Source organism: Rattus norvegicus, chromosome 14, assembly GCF_036323735.1.
Source record: "Rattus norvegicus strain BN/NHsdMcwi chromosome 14, GRCr8, whole genome shotgun sequence".
NCBI lineage: Eukaryota > Metazoa > Chordata > Mammalia > Rodentia > Muridae > Rattus > Rattus norvegicus.
The window spans coordinates 72,315,110-72,329,507 of record NC_086032.1 but is presented as its reverse complement, the minus strand read 5'-3'; positions in this window follow the sequence as shown (position 1 = coordinate 72,329,507).

The window sequence follows — 14,398 nt, the reverse complement described above, 5'->3', positions numbered from 1 at the left end:
TTCAAGGAGACTGAATGTAATGCTCTAGCCTTGACAGCCAAACCCTCTCCAGACCTCAGTCTGGACACACTCCTGTCTCTACAGTTTTCTTGGCAACAAGAGCCAATAGACCACCTTAATTTGGAAAATTCCACCCATGTGCCTGCTCTCCACATGTCCCCAGGGGCATTTATGCCACTCATGAGCCCCAAATGGTCTTGAGAAAAAAAAGGAAATGGAAAAGAAAGGTGGAGAAAAGGTTGAAAATTTAAATAAAATTGCTTAGTGATGGAAAGTCCCTTTCAGGTCCTTACAATCATTTATGATTCTTCGGGTTCCATGGAGTGTGTGCCAAGAGAATAAAAAAGGAAAGGTTAAATCTCCCTAATCACAAACAGGCTAAGTAGAGAAATTTATGAGAGGGATTAGCTTGCGTGCGATGAATACATGTTAATACACAGGAAGAAGGCACTGGGACACTGGGAGCCCTCCTCAGAGGCACTGTCATCTACTTCCTGGGAGGGGACTAAGAGAAACATTTAGCAATTGAACAAAAGTTTAATCTCCAAGGAGGTAAAAGACATCCCTTCAGCATAGGACAGAAGGAAGCCTTGGGCATTGCTAACATCTGAGGTCACCCTTTGAAATCAGAAAAAGAGTCTTGCAACCTTCTCAAAGCAAACAGTGAAGCCGAGACATGATTTTTCTACATGGTCAGCAGTCTTCCTTGAGCTTAGGCATCTTGCCTACAGTCCTTAGTCTCTTCCTTATAACACAGGGTATTATTTCTTTGAGAAACTCTTGCTAAAAGTCTCACTACTTTTTATGACTTACCATTAGTCTTCATTATAGTGAAAACATTTCTCAAGGTAATTTCAGAACTAAAATTCACAATTATCTGCCTGTGACCTAAGCATCTGTGTTTATTAAACTCAGCAGGCATTTTGGGTGATGAAAAAATTCTAGTCCCTAATACAAATATTTGACCCTACTCTGCCTCTGGAATCTGAGCTGAGTGATAGGAAGATACTTTAAAAGGTTCCTGGTCACCTGCCACCTTCTGTAAGATTTTTGTCATGATGTGTGGTCTTGTTGTTGTTCTTTTGTTTTCACATCACAGTGGGAAGAGCTATATAAATATGGGCTGCCAGTGACTGTTATCATATGGCAGACTTAGAGATGCTATGATGAGCATGGCCAAAGGGATTTGTGTGCCGTGAGGGCATGGCCAAAGAACTAATATCCACAGTTATTAGGATCAAGAATGCTGATAAAGTCTGCTGGGAAAGTATCTATCCCTAGTAAACCATTGGGAAAAGCATGCTGGGGAAAGATTCCTGTGAGAGGAATCTCCTAGGCTTGCACTCCTGCAACAGGCAAGATGAAGTCTGCAAAAGACAAGTGTGATGACAGCCTCTGTGTACTGTAGGAAGGAGGAATTAACTGTTCTGCTGCTCCAAGTCTTAAGTTAAAGGACAACACTCAAGGGCATTTCAGCACTAGGGCAGCCTTCCTCATGGCTCTGTAACATCCTGAAGAAAAGGTGAGAGATACTGTGTACTCCCCACCATCCTGTCCATGTCTCCATTTTAAGGATGTTCTGAAAAGACTATCCCTCCCTTCAGATTTCAAATTCATTCACCATCCTTTGAACTGTCCCCCTTTCTATTTAAAAAAAATTTACTTCTTCTGGATTTTTGAACATAAGATAGTGAACTAAACACGTGTGAGCTGCCCACAGCAGTATAGAGGAGAGGCCGTTGATTTTCTATGGGAAGAAAGTTCTCTAAATGGTTTGTAGATACGTATGTGTGAAAACACTAGGGATTTGGAAAGCCAAAGGCAGCCCTCTGCCAAGTACTTTTCCCATTAAGTTTTAAACATGTCTGTCTTTCAAAAGGAAATGCAACCCATATGTTTCCAATACACTTGCATTTAATATATTCAAAATACTATGTAATAATTTCTGTCACTCAAGAAGTTCTCTGGAATGTGGATTTTCTTTTCTTACTCTTTTTCTTGAAATAAGAATTTGTAAGTTTGTTCTAGAATAGAAAGAAAATGTAACAAATGGGAAAACATCCATTTATGTCTGACAAAATGGAAAAAGATTCCCTCCCCAAACAAATTCTTATTTCATGGCCCTCACCTGGCCATTGTGGCATTCACACTCATTGTATTTACTGAAAGAGTGACTTCTTATCTTCACAGGCTGAGGTCAGTCTCATGGATATTCCTCATTCCAGCATCATTATCTACCAGTCTCCCTGTGACTTTGCAAATTCATGCCTTAAAGGGAAAATGATGTGGTATCCTAGATGGGTTGAGCTCTGATGTATCTATTCTGCACCCTGGTTCTTTGTCATAGTCCATACCAAAAGAACCCAACAACAACAACAACAAAAAAAACCCAACAACAACAACAAAAAAAACCAACCACCCCCCCAAAAAAACCCCAAAGTTCAGACTGCAAATTCAAGCTTCAAGCTCCAGAAGGAGTCTTCAATTTCTACTACCATATTTTGAAATATAAAATAAGGAAGCCAAATTCAGATCAAATAAGAAATGTCTTATTGAGCCTAATATATCCAAAATATTGTTTAAAATATATTGATATAAAATAATAATATTTTACACTCAATTATTTGTATGAAGTCATTGAGATTTAGGGCTTTTTTCAAGTTGGAACAGCTTAGAAATATCTTAAGCTTTCAAATGCATATAAAGTTATTATGTACTGTGATGGTCTGTATATGATTGGCCCAGGAAGTGGCACTATTAGAAGGTGTGGACCTATTGGAGTAGGTGTGTCACTGTGGGTGTGGGCTGTAATACCCTCATCCTAACTGCCTGGAAGCCAGTATTCTGCTAGCAGCCTTCAGATGAAGATGTAGAACTCTCAGCTCCTCCTATACTGTGCTTGACTGGATGCTGCCATGTTCCTGCCTTGATGATACTGGACTGAACCTCTGAACCTGTAAGCCAGCCCCAATTAAATGTCATCCTTTATAAGGCTTGCCTTGGGCATGCTGTCTGTTCACAGCAGTAAAACCCTAACTAATACATGTACTGTTCTAGAAGGTTTCATGCTCGGAACAGGTGGCTCTGGAATGGTCCTGCTATGGATATGAACACTATGGTTTGGATAAAATTTAAGTATGTCCATAAGGAGCATGCATGTTTGAAGCTTTTTCCTCAGTATGGTGATTTTAGAAGTCATAAAATATTTAATAAGTGAAGCCTAGTGGATTAGGTCATTAGGAGAAATCCCTCTGGAAATAATTCAAACAGAGAGTAGATGGCACTGTAAGGAAAGAGCAAGAATATCTTTTCCACATTAACTGGATTTCTGTTTCACTGCAAAATCTGCCCGTTGCACACACTGCTACTATGAAGACATCTTCCAAAATGTGATGTTACTCGAAGGTCCTATCTACTACTAGCTGGTGTCAGTACCATGGTCTTGAATCTCCAAAACTATGGGTTAAATACAGTCTTGGTTATAATTCGTCCAGCATTATGAGTTTTGTTACAGCAACAGAAAATAGATTACACATCCAGTGACCTTGAGAGTATTACCTGCATCTGTCATGTGATTAAACTGTCTGCAAGCCTATGAAGAGCCAAAGATATGAACCATATGATTCCATATGGAAGAGCAAATATTACAAAGTCTCTTTTATAATTATTCGAAACTAATATTTTCATACAATATCCTCTATGCCAGTATACTTTAAATACTGTATGTGATTAGACATTCTATTAGCTAGTTTTATGTCAATTTGATACAAGCTAGAGTCATCAGAGAGGAGAAAGCATTAATTGAGAAAATGCCTCCATAAGATTAGGCTGTAGGCAAGCCTGTATGGCATTTTTTAATGAGTGATTGATATGGGAAAGCCCAGCCTATTGTGAATGGTGCCATCCCTTGCCTCATAGTCCTGGGTTCTATAAGAAAGAAGGTAAAGCAAGCCATGAATAACAAGCCAGTAAGCATCATACCTCCACAGTCTTGCATCAGCTCCTGCCTCCAGGTTCCTGACCTGTGTGAGTTCCTGCCCTTGATTCCTTCAATGATGGACTAAGATATGGAAGTGTAAACCAAGTAAACCCCTTTCTCCCAACTTGCTTTTGGTCATGGTATTTCATCACAGCAATAGTAACCCTAACTAAAACAGACATGTAACTGTTTTTTGTTTTCTATACCCTGAGCCTTTGGGTGAGTTCTTTGGATCTTTATAGATAAGGATTCATCTGGTCAGGAGTTGATGCTGTTGTAGGTGAAGGTATGTAGCTGGATTCTCTCGGGTGACTTGCCTAGAGGGTCAAAAAGGCCACTTGCTGGGCCTTTTGTATCCTTGCTTCCTCCCATTCTCCACTGGCCGTGTGGTAGATACCGTAACCTGTAGCATATCTTTTCTACCTGTGTGAGCTCAGCGACGGCAAGGGCAACTTATTCTCTCTCCCTGATGGGAAGGATTTATTCTCAGTTCACATTGGATCCTTTAAGACTCTCTCATACCTTGAAGTTACCAGAGAAAATTCTGAAACAATAGCCCACACACCCTTGCTTTGAGCTCCCTCACTGCCCAGGGTCAGCTCTGATATCCCATCCTCTGAAACTACACACGTCTTTTGACTGACAAGCTGCCTTTCAACAGTGTGTTCCATAGTGCAAATGTAAGGATTTCTGGAAACCAGGAAGGATAAATCATTGTTGCTTTAAAGCTTTTCTACAGACGTGAAAATAAATACATTTCTTTAGACAGGGCTTCTTCCTATCTCACTCCAATATTTGGCTCTGCTGGAGATTCTGTCATGGGCTGAATGTGGCACTCAAGGGAATCTTGTGTTATGGTTCTCCATTTCTTCAGCTATTCTTGCTGCACTAGAAGAAATTGAGTTTCCTACTCTCCCCTTCTGCAACACCTATTGCCTGTCTTTTTTAAACCCAAATTATGGCTGACAGTTAAATTCATTTACTTTGCATTCCTTTGTTTATATTTTAATGCCTAAAGATCCTTCAAATGCTTGGCTTTTAAAATATTATCTTTCTGCAGCCTGTGTAATAACAATAAAGACTAGCTTGACACTCTTAGGAATAATTTTGTATTTTCAGCAGTAGCTTGCCTCTCTTCTTGAAATATTGAAACCTATTCTTTCCATGTGTAAAGGCAATTTTAACAGAAATAAGTACATTGTTTTATGATTCAAACCTATTGTCTTTAACATACTGTCAGTAAATACTAGTTCCTGTAATTCCTCATTCCTGTTATCTACCTGCCAGTTTCCAGTGTCCTTTCAGCTTTTAAATCTCTTCTCCTTCTAGCTTGCCTGCACATACTACCCTTTCCCCTCTCAGGCACCTCAAACACTCCCAGGAAACATGGAAGTGTGACAGACAGCACGAGGCCAGTGCCCTTTTCTCCTTTGGGCACCTCAAACCAACTTTCTTTTTTTCTTTCTTTCTTCTCTATTTATTAAAGAGGAAACAAACTTTGCATATAAATGGCACTGTTTTGCTTATTTACATTTACACAAAGAACTAAATCTTGAGCAAATTTTGATACTGCAGAATATATAGAATCTTCAATGTTTTTCAGAGGTGATCTTTGGTTTCATTTCTTAACGTAATATTTTAATTGATTCTTTAGGAATTTCTCATCACACACACCCCCATGCTCACTTTCCAGTCCTTCCATGTCTGGACCTCACCCCTAAAAATAAAATATTAAAATTAAAATTGCACAAAATTATTTTTTGTGAGCTTGGCATGGTGTTTCATGTTTTTAATCCTAGCACTTAGGAAGCAGAAGCAGGCAGAATTCTGAATTTGAGGTTAACCTAGTCTACAAAGTAGATTCCAGGACAGCCAGGGCTACATAGTGAAACTCTGTGTCAGAAAAAGAAAGAAAAGAAGGAAGGAAAGAAGGAAGGAAGGAAGGAAGGAAGGAAGGAAGGAAGAAAGAAGAGAAAAGAAAAGGAAAAAATCAAAGAAAGAAATGGAAACAGAAAAAGGAAAAAGAAGAGAAAGATAAAAAGAGAAAGAGAAAGCAAAGCAAAGAAGGGAAAGGAAAAGAAAAGAAGCCTGAATTCCAAGAGTCCTATCACTCATCATAAAGGGCTCACAAAGCTAACTTCACAGCTAGATTCCTTACCCTCTCCTCTCTCTGATATTCTGACTCCACGATCTTAGAACTTTGGACTGTTGTCTTTGGCTCTGCAGTTTGGGCTCACCATTTTTTATTCCTTGGCTGTTCCAACCCATCTCCAGAAAACCTACATCAACTGCCTGTTCACTCTGTAGATAGAGTGAGTACTCAGCCACCCTTCTCTTGCATTTAAGCCAGCCATCCCAGAACCGTCTTGCTTATCAGACAGAATGCTCACCTACCCTGTTCTTTAGCACTTCATTCCTATTGTCTGAGGACATGCACCGAGAACCTGATCACTCAATGGGTAGAGAGAACCCTCACTTCCACATAGCTCTAATACTCTACCCTTGTCATCTGAAGGCCAGCATGAAGCATATTCTCACTCCACAGGGGGGCTGCTTCAACCACGCCCATCCTAGCACCATAACCTCATTGTATCAGCATAATACTGATCATCTAGGTCAGCGAATACCCATCACCCTGCCCACAGTGAGAGTACTTATGGAGCCTGCACAAACCCTCCCAACGGGATTCCATACTTCTGCAAACCTGGTCACTCTATCTCTGTTTAACTTTATCACTACCTAACTAGAGTTCCACAGGTCAGAGACCACTGCCATATGGGTGAATATTCAAACCCTCACATTTCAAGCCTGCTACATAGCACCCATATGCCCCCAGGTTCAGAGGCACAGCCTATCACTCCATGGCACATGCTACCTGCTGCTCATTTCTGCAGCACACCCACTGATGAACTTAGAGCCCAAAGATTAACCAAAACACTATAATTGTGAGTGACTTCATACATAACTTTATCCAATGGACAGGTCGCCCAAACAAAATATAAACAGAAATAGCAGGGTTAAATGAACCTAATAGATAATCGCAGAATTGTCCACACAAACACTTCAGAGTACACATTATTCTCAGCAACCCATGGAAGTTTCCATAAAACTAGATAACATATTGGAAAATAAAACAAATCACAGTAATAAAAGAAAATTGAAATAATGCCTTGTTTTCTACCTAACCACAATCAAATAAAGCTTGAAATCAATAGGAACAAGAAAATAAAACAACCCCTTCCCCAGAAAATACACAAAATTCATACAGAATAAACAATACATTCTTGAAAGATTAATGAGTCATTGAACAAACCAAGAACAAAATTTTAAAGGTTCATAGAACCAAATGAAAGTAAAAATATCATACAAAAATCTCTGGAAAGAAAACTAAAAGTAGTCCTAAGAGAGTTTAGAGATCTGACAGCATAAATTAAAAACCCAGAGAAAACTCCTATGAATAACTTAATACTGCATCTTTGGAGAACAGAAAAATGAAACAGAAATATGTGAAACCCAAAAGCATGAGCAGAAATAATTAAAACAAGATCAAAAACTAATACAATTTAAACAAACAAAACATACAAAGAATCAACGAAATGAAGAGTTGGTTCTTTTTGAAAAAGATAAAGAAGTTTGACAAACCTTCACCTTAAAGTCAGATACAGAAGAACTAAAACAATAGCCTTAGAGGCCAAAGAAGATATTAAAGGAACTCAGGAAATCATAAAGGCAACTTCAAAGCCTATAGCCCAGGAAGGTAAAAAAGTACTAAAAGAAATGTGTGGATTTCTAGCTGCATCTGAACCCAAAAAATTACATCAAGACGAGATCAGTAATTTAAACAGGCCTGTAACACATAAGGAAACAGAAGCTGTACTAAGTGGCTCCTTACTAGAAGTGGTTCCAGGTCTGGATGGATCCATGGCAGAATTCTATCAAACATCCAAAGAAAATCTACAGCCAATGCTTCACAGATTAGTCCATAATAGATATAAGAAACATCCGCAAACTTCTTTTATGAAGCTGGTATTGCTCTAATATGAAAACCAGATAAATGCACAGAAGCAAAAGAAGAAATGCATGGACGAATGTCCCTGATGAGTACTTTATTAGTTAAGTATCCTGTTGCTGTGAGGAAACACCAAAGCCAGGAACAACTTGGAGATGGGCAGGTTTATTTAGCTTACTTTTCCATGTCACAGTTCATCTTCAATGGAGACAAGACTCCACTCAACTTGCCTGAATAAAAGGAAGCCTCTGCTTCAATAGAAAAGGGTGGTCAAAGGTCCACAGAGGAGGTGTACAAAATGAATATGACATAATCTGTCACTATCTGGTACCATTCAGAAATGCTTGAGTTCTCCACGGAGTAGAATCTGTTGCAGAACCTTCTCAAACAGCACAAAATAATGCCAGAAGGGATGTGCTGCATTAAGATTCATCCATAAGCCATTCCAACTGCCCTGGAAACTGAAATTTGTCTATTCATTAACTTGTTTTATAAAATCTATATGAGAGATTGTGATTTTCTTCAGTATAGTTAATGCTCAGCTTCTATTAACTAGAGAACAAAAGGAGAGAAAGACAGGGGAAGGGAGAAGGAATAAAGGATAGAAAAAAGAAGGGAGGGAGGGTAGCATTCTGATTCTCTGTCCATTTGCAACAAGGCCACCTATGAGCTACCACCCCACTGTCCAGTAGGTCAAGGTGTTCTTATTGCCACTCAGGCTGAATTGCTGTATTCCAGTTATATGCATCTGGCGCTGACACTTAAAGCTCCTGTTCATTGGTATTTCAGATACCACTCATTTTATTGGATGCTAGAGAGCTGGGGTCCATGAGAAGATCTCCCATGCCAGTACTGGCACAGAGAGGATGGATACTACTTAACTTTTCCGACTCTTTATTTTCAAACACATTTCTTACTGCCTCAATGAAAGGATTATTTCTAATAGCACATGTGACAATGCAGTCACAAGTTCAGATTCTTTTGAACACTGCACACATATAAAACAAAAGTATTTGGATGGACAGAAAATTAGATTGATTTAGGGTAATTTTGAAGCTTCTGTGTTGTGCACTGCATAGAACTGAGGTTCTATGACTTGAGAAAGGGTTTGTCTTACACCAGTGTCCCCAGCACAATACACTCAGTTCTACACCTCTGTGTCCCTAGGATACTCTCATGATTATATTTTGTACTTAAAGATTCATAAAGAAAAATCATTTTTTCTGCTAATCAGGAGATTTTTGAACTTGATGGAGTCCTGCATTCTTTTCATGTACATGCTATGTCATATTAAAATGATGGTCAGTTGAAGTTTGGGTCTATTTTGTGTCTCTACCTGTATGTTGCTAAACTGTTGAAGGCAATTCACTGACATCTAACATTAGACATAGGCAGAATTGTCCCACCACTGCCATAATTTGATTAGTGATAAATTCAAATTTTCTCATTTACTATCATTTCTTCATCACAGCAGTTTCCTAAGAGGAAATATGACTTCTTAATATGCACACGCAGGTGAACTTGGGTACATGCAAGTGCGCTCACACACAGAGGCAGACACATTTGAAACTAATGAGTCATAGGGATTTCTCTGACCCTCTGACTCTGTGGTATAAATAAGACACAGAGCCTTTTAATATAGTTTAAAGCTTACGTCTTTTGTTTGGGCAGCCTTCCAGCTACTCTAAGCTTTACTGGACTACAGTCTACAACCCACATTTCTCTGCTCCAGTGAGATCTTCTGTTCTCTCTGTGTCCTGAGTCTCCCACTTCTGTTTCTTCCCAGTTTTATTCTCTCTGCTCAGAAGCTCAGCCCCTCCTTCCTGCCTAGCTATTGGCCACCAGCTCTTTATTCCAACCAATCAGCAATGAGAGAATCTCCACTTGAATTCTAAATTTTCTATAGGCACAGAGAGCTGTCTGATCTTCAAGTCCCTGAGAAGGTATGGACGTGCAAGTATTTATAAATATAAGGCCACCGATGGGCTATAGAAATGACAATACCAAAATCCTGCCAGCCTTTATCTCTCTGCCAATACGGAAAACATAGAGACACACACCTTCCCACAATGTGAAGAAAAGGTTACCCCAACAATGAGTTCTTACACTTTTCCATTGTCTCTCCACCTGAGCTTCCTTTCTTTTGTCAGAGCATTTAATATTGAGACTAACAAATCACAAGCACCCAATTAATACATACATCTTGGCTCATTGTCATGCTGGACTCATGTAAGAAACACAACTGTTCAAAAACAAAAGCCCTTTCAAAAGTTCAACACTGAACGTTTCAGTACCTAAGGTCCCTAGTAACTCTAGACCTCACTGCAGCCCCTAACTCAGCAGTCATTTCTAAACCGAAGCATCTGTCGCACGAAGCTGATTTTGCTAGACAAATAGTAGGACAAAAATTAGAGCTACCATGAACACTTCGACTCAGAGTCGTCAGATCTGAGGATGATTGAAATCAAGGCTTAAATGTTACAGGAGTAAATATTTAAGTTTAATTTACTTATTGTGTGTAGGATAAGGACTGCTTACTCCCCATCCCCAACATTTTGAAATTTGGTATAATTCCCCTTTCTCTGAGCTAAATTTACTTGAGTATCAGTATTTTGCAAATAAAAGTACCAATTAAGGTTATGTGATTTCTTTTGTCTAATATAAAGATATTCAACAAAGTTGTAATGGTTTTTTTTTTTTTTGTTTTTTTGTTGGTTTTGCTTCTGACAAATGCTTTTACCTCTTAGTGTCTACAATAAGCAGAGTAGTAATAACAGTAACAGTAACTGAAATTGAACCTAACATAATCAGTTTCCAAACTCAATCTTACTCCATACTTACTAAAAATCCTTCTCCTCTGTTGTAAAGATAAAGAAAATGGGAGTTAAAATGCCAAATAAAATGTTGTATTAAAATCTGGATCCCATAGCCCTGAAGAGTCCCAGTCCACTGCTTTGAGCTCTCCTTACAGAATCCTGGAAATTGAACTTGATTTCCTTGACACAGCAGGTTGACACACTTGACACAGGCTCGTCACGTGCTCAAGCTCAATGTAATTCAGAGCCTTAAGCATGTCCTTTGAAAATGAGGGAGAATTACCCCACAGTGGCAGTAGCTCAGTACCTTTCTAGTCCCCAAATCCACAGAATGCAACAAAATTCTGAACTTCACCAACGATTTGGTCTGAATGTGAAGTGCCCCCCATAAGGTCATGTGTTGAACAGCTCATGATCTCCAGCTCTTTTGGGAGGTTGTTGAACCTTTAGGGAATAGAGACTTGCTGGACAGTATGTTAGAGGAAGGAGGATTTGATGCTTTGATGGTTGGCTCCACTTTCTGCCCTTTCTGCTCTCTGCTTCTTCTACGGCTGAAATGTGGTACAGTGACCTTACGTCCTGCTCCATGACTTCTTCCAGTGCTGGACAGCAGCTCTCTGTAACAGTGAACTCCCTCCTCTAAGCTGCTAATTGTTAAAGTATTCTGTCACAGAAAGCGAAAAGTACCTAATAGTTTTACTTGTTATAACGTTCTCCTGAAAGTCCAGCATCACATAGATATGAATCTTATAGCTCTTCAAAAGACCCATAAATCAGAAAGCATCCCAAGGGTCATCCAAACCAGATAGCATAACAAATACTGAAAGCACAGAAGACACAGAAGCAGGGAGATTGGTAGCTCTGTAGTGCTGAGAGTCAGGGATGAACAGTGCGTTGCTGCTCTTCCCTGCCTTGGGCCCAGAATTGTTGACTATCAGACCCTAACCAGATGAAGGGGCTAATGAGACAGAAGCAACGAAAGCCTGTGTATAACTGACCTCAGTAACGTTGCAGTCACCAGGGACCAGACCTTCCCTGCTCCTGATTTTCATAAGATCTAGAATTCACCTGCTCAAAAGAATTCAAGGAAAGTGTCTATCTTGAAACCAAGAATCTCGTGGAATGTTTCTGTGAGCAATTCCATAATGATGACTTGTCCTGGGACTGATGTTCATAAAAGATTCAAGGGACTTCAAGCAATTGGGTTAAAAATACTGAAAAATAGACTTCTCTACTTTCATCTTATTAATAGTGTGTGTGTGTGTGTGTGTGTGTGTGTGTGTGTGTGTGTGTGTAATATATATATATATATATATATATATATATATATATATATATATATGAGTTAATAATGTAGTTGGAAAGCTATTCCACCTTTCCTTTCCAGTACATTCACCCTGTTTAATTTTTTTTACTAGACTTGAATATGTGTGTGCATGTATCCATGCATGTGTGAATTCACATACCACAGCATGTGTGTGGAGGTCAGAAGACAGTTAGAAGGAGTTGATTTTCTCCTATCATGTAGATCTAGGGAATCGAACCCAGGATAGTTGGGGTCGGCAGCAGGCACCTTCACGCACTGAGTCATCTCCCTGGCCTCTACCTTCAGCTGTGCTAATTAGAAAACCCTTACACACTTCAGGCCTCCCTATCACCCCTGCCACTTCATGTTCCCCTTACCACTAAGTAACTCATTTATTCATTTTACCAGTGTTCCCACCTAGTAGAATGCAGGCTCCATATAAAAGCTACTCCGTATCCCCTGTCCACAAAAGAACTCAGTACAAAAGAACCTGACAGTTCTCCGAACAGTCGGCGAGTGTGTTTGTTGGTTTGACTTGACTTTGTGAGTGGCTAGCCTCCTGAGAGTCCATGTGCCCCACGAGTTCATGAAGACTGCATTAGAAAAGATGTAGGCTAGCTTAAATATCGCTGAGAACATAAGGATAAGGCACACTGAGTTATCATGATACCATCACAGCTCACACGCCGACCATCTCATTAAGCAGAGAAATCGGTCCTGATCAGGATGGGTGCTTACCACAGCTTTTCACTATTTTTATGAGTTATTTATGTCTTCCTCAGTCAAGGTTTTTAAAAGTTAAATTTGTTGAATAAGCAAACCAAAAGAGACGAGGAGAGAAGAAAATCTTTAATGTAGGACTATTTTCACACTAATGATGTTTTTGAACCATACATTACTAACTTCAAATTAGTCAGGGCCCAAGATATTAACATATGGCAGGCATAAATAGCTTAGTTTGTGTTTATACGTGCTAGCTCCTTCCTTCATCTATCTAAAAAAGTATAATCTATTTTCTAGCCCTAGATATAAGTATTCTAAGTTGTGCTGACTCTGCTTGAGAAACAGGAATATGTAAGTCCATTTTAAGTTTGGAGTTTCCAAAATATCTTATTGTTGGCTTGAGTGCTCTTTTCAAAAACTGAAATGGATGTGTAGGATGCAGAAAATCCTAGCAAATCTCCAAGTATTTAAACCTTACAGCAAGACTCAAAACTATCTGTAGGACGGGGATAGAAGAAGTTATGTGAAGTTCAACATGAAGCAGCTCCGTTAAGGACAGAGATCACACCTATGATTCTTAAGGAAAAACAACCGAAGTTCATGGGATGGACTGTGTGGGAGGGGTAAGGCTCAGTGGGTTAAAAGCTTGCTTTTCACATACAAGGATAGAGTTTTGAGGCCTAAAAGGCATGTTTAAAAGAAAAACCAGCCCAAGGTTCAGAAAATAAAGAGACTGCATATGTTGTATATATGTGTGTATGGGATCACTGAGGAAGAAGGAGCTGAAGGAGTCAAGGACGGAAGGGTGAGAAGTCAGAGGCGGGGCATGACTACAGGGAAAGTGTATTCCTGACACAGCAGTGCAGCATGTGAACTCACAGTGCCTGTGACAGTATATGCAAGAGCTGTGTTCCAGAGCAAGACAGAGTCCTAGCAACAGGAGGGAGTTGTGCTGGCGCTGGATCTGCAGATCATGGTCTTAACCCTTGAGCCATCTCCCCAGGCTCCGTGCATTACATTTTAATTACAGCAACAAAAATGTTCCCTTACATTGGAGAGAGAGAGAGAGAGAGAGACAGAGAGAGACAGAGAGAGACAGAGACAGACACAGACACAGAGACACAGAGACACAGACAGAGACACAGAGACAGAGAGAGAGACAGTGAGAGAGAGAGACAGAGACACAGAGAGAGAGAAAGAGAGAAAGAGAGAAAGAGAGAGAGAGAGAGAGAGAGAGAAAGAGAGAGAGAGAGAGAGAGAGAGAGAGAGCCCTTGAATGTGAAACTATTGACAACTGTTAATCAGGAAAGGCAGAGTCCATTTTCATTAAAGGTGTGGCCCTGCTAAGCCAACCACACTCCAGTAACAGGCCATACGTCCAAAACAATTCGGACAGCACAAACTGAATTTGGTTGATGTGGTAGTTCGCCTGGAAAAAACGGTTTTTGCAGTCTGGGGCATTTGAGTAATTGCTTTCCCAAGAGCAGACTTTGAGAGCTTAAGACTTCCCCACTGCTAGCTTGTTATCTATGTTTAAGCTTGCAGTTCATTTATTTTTGTTTGCT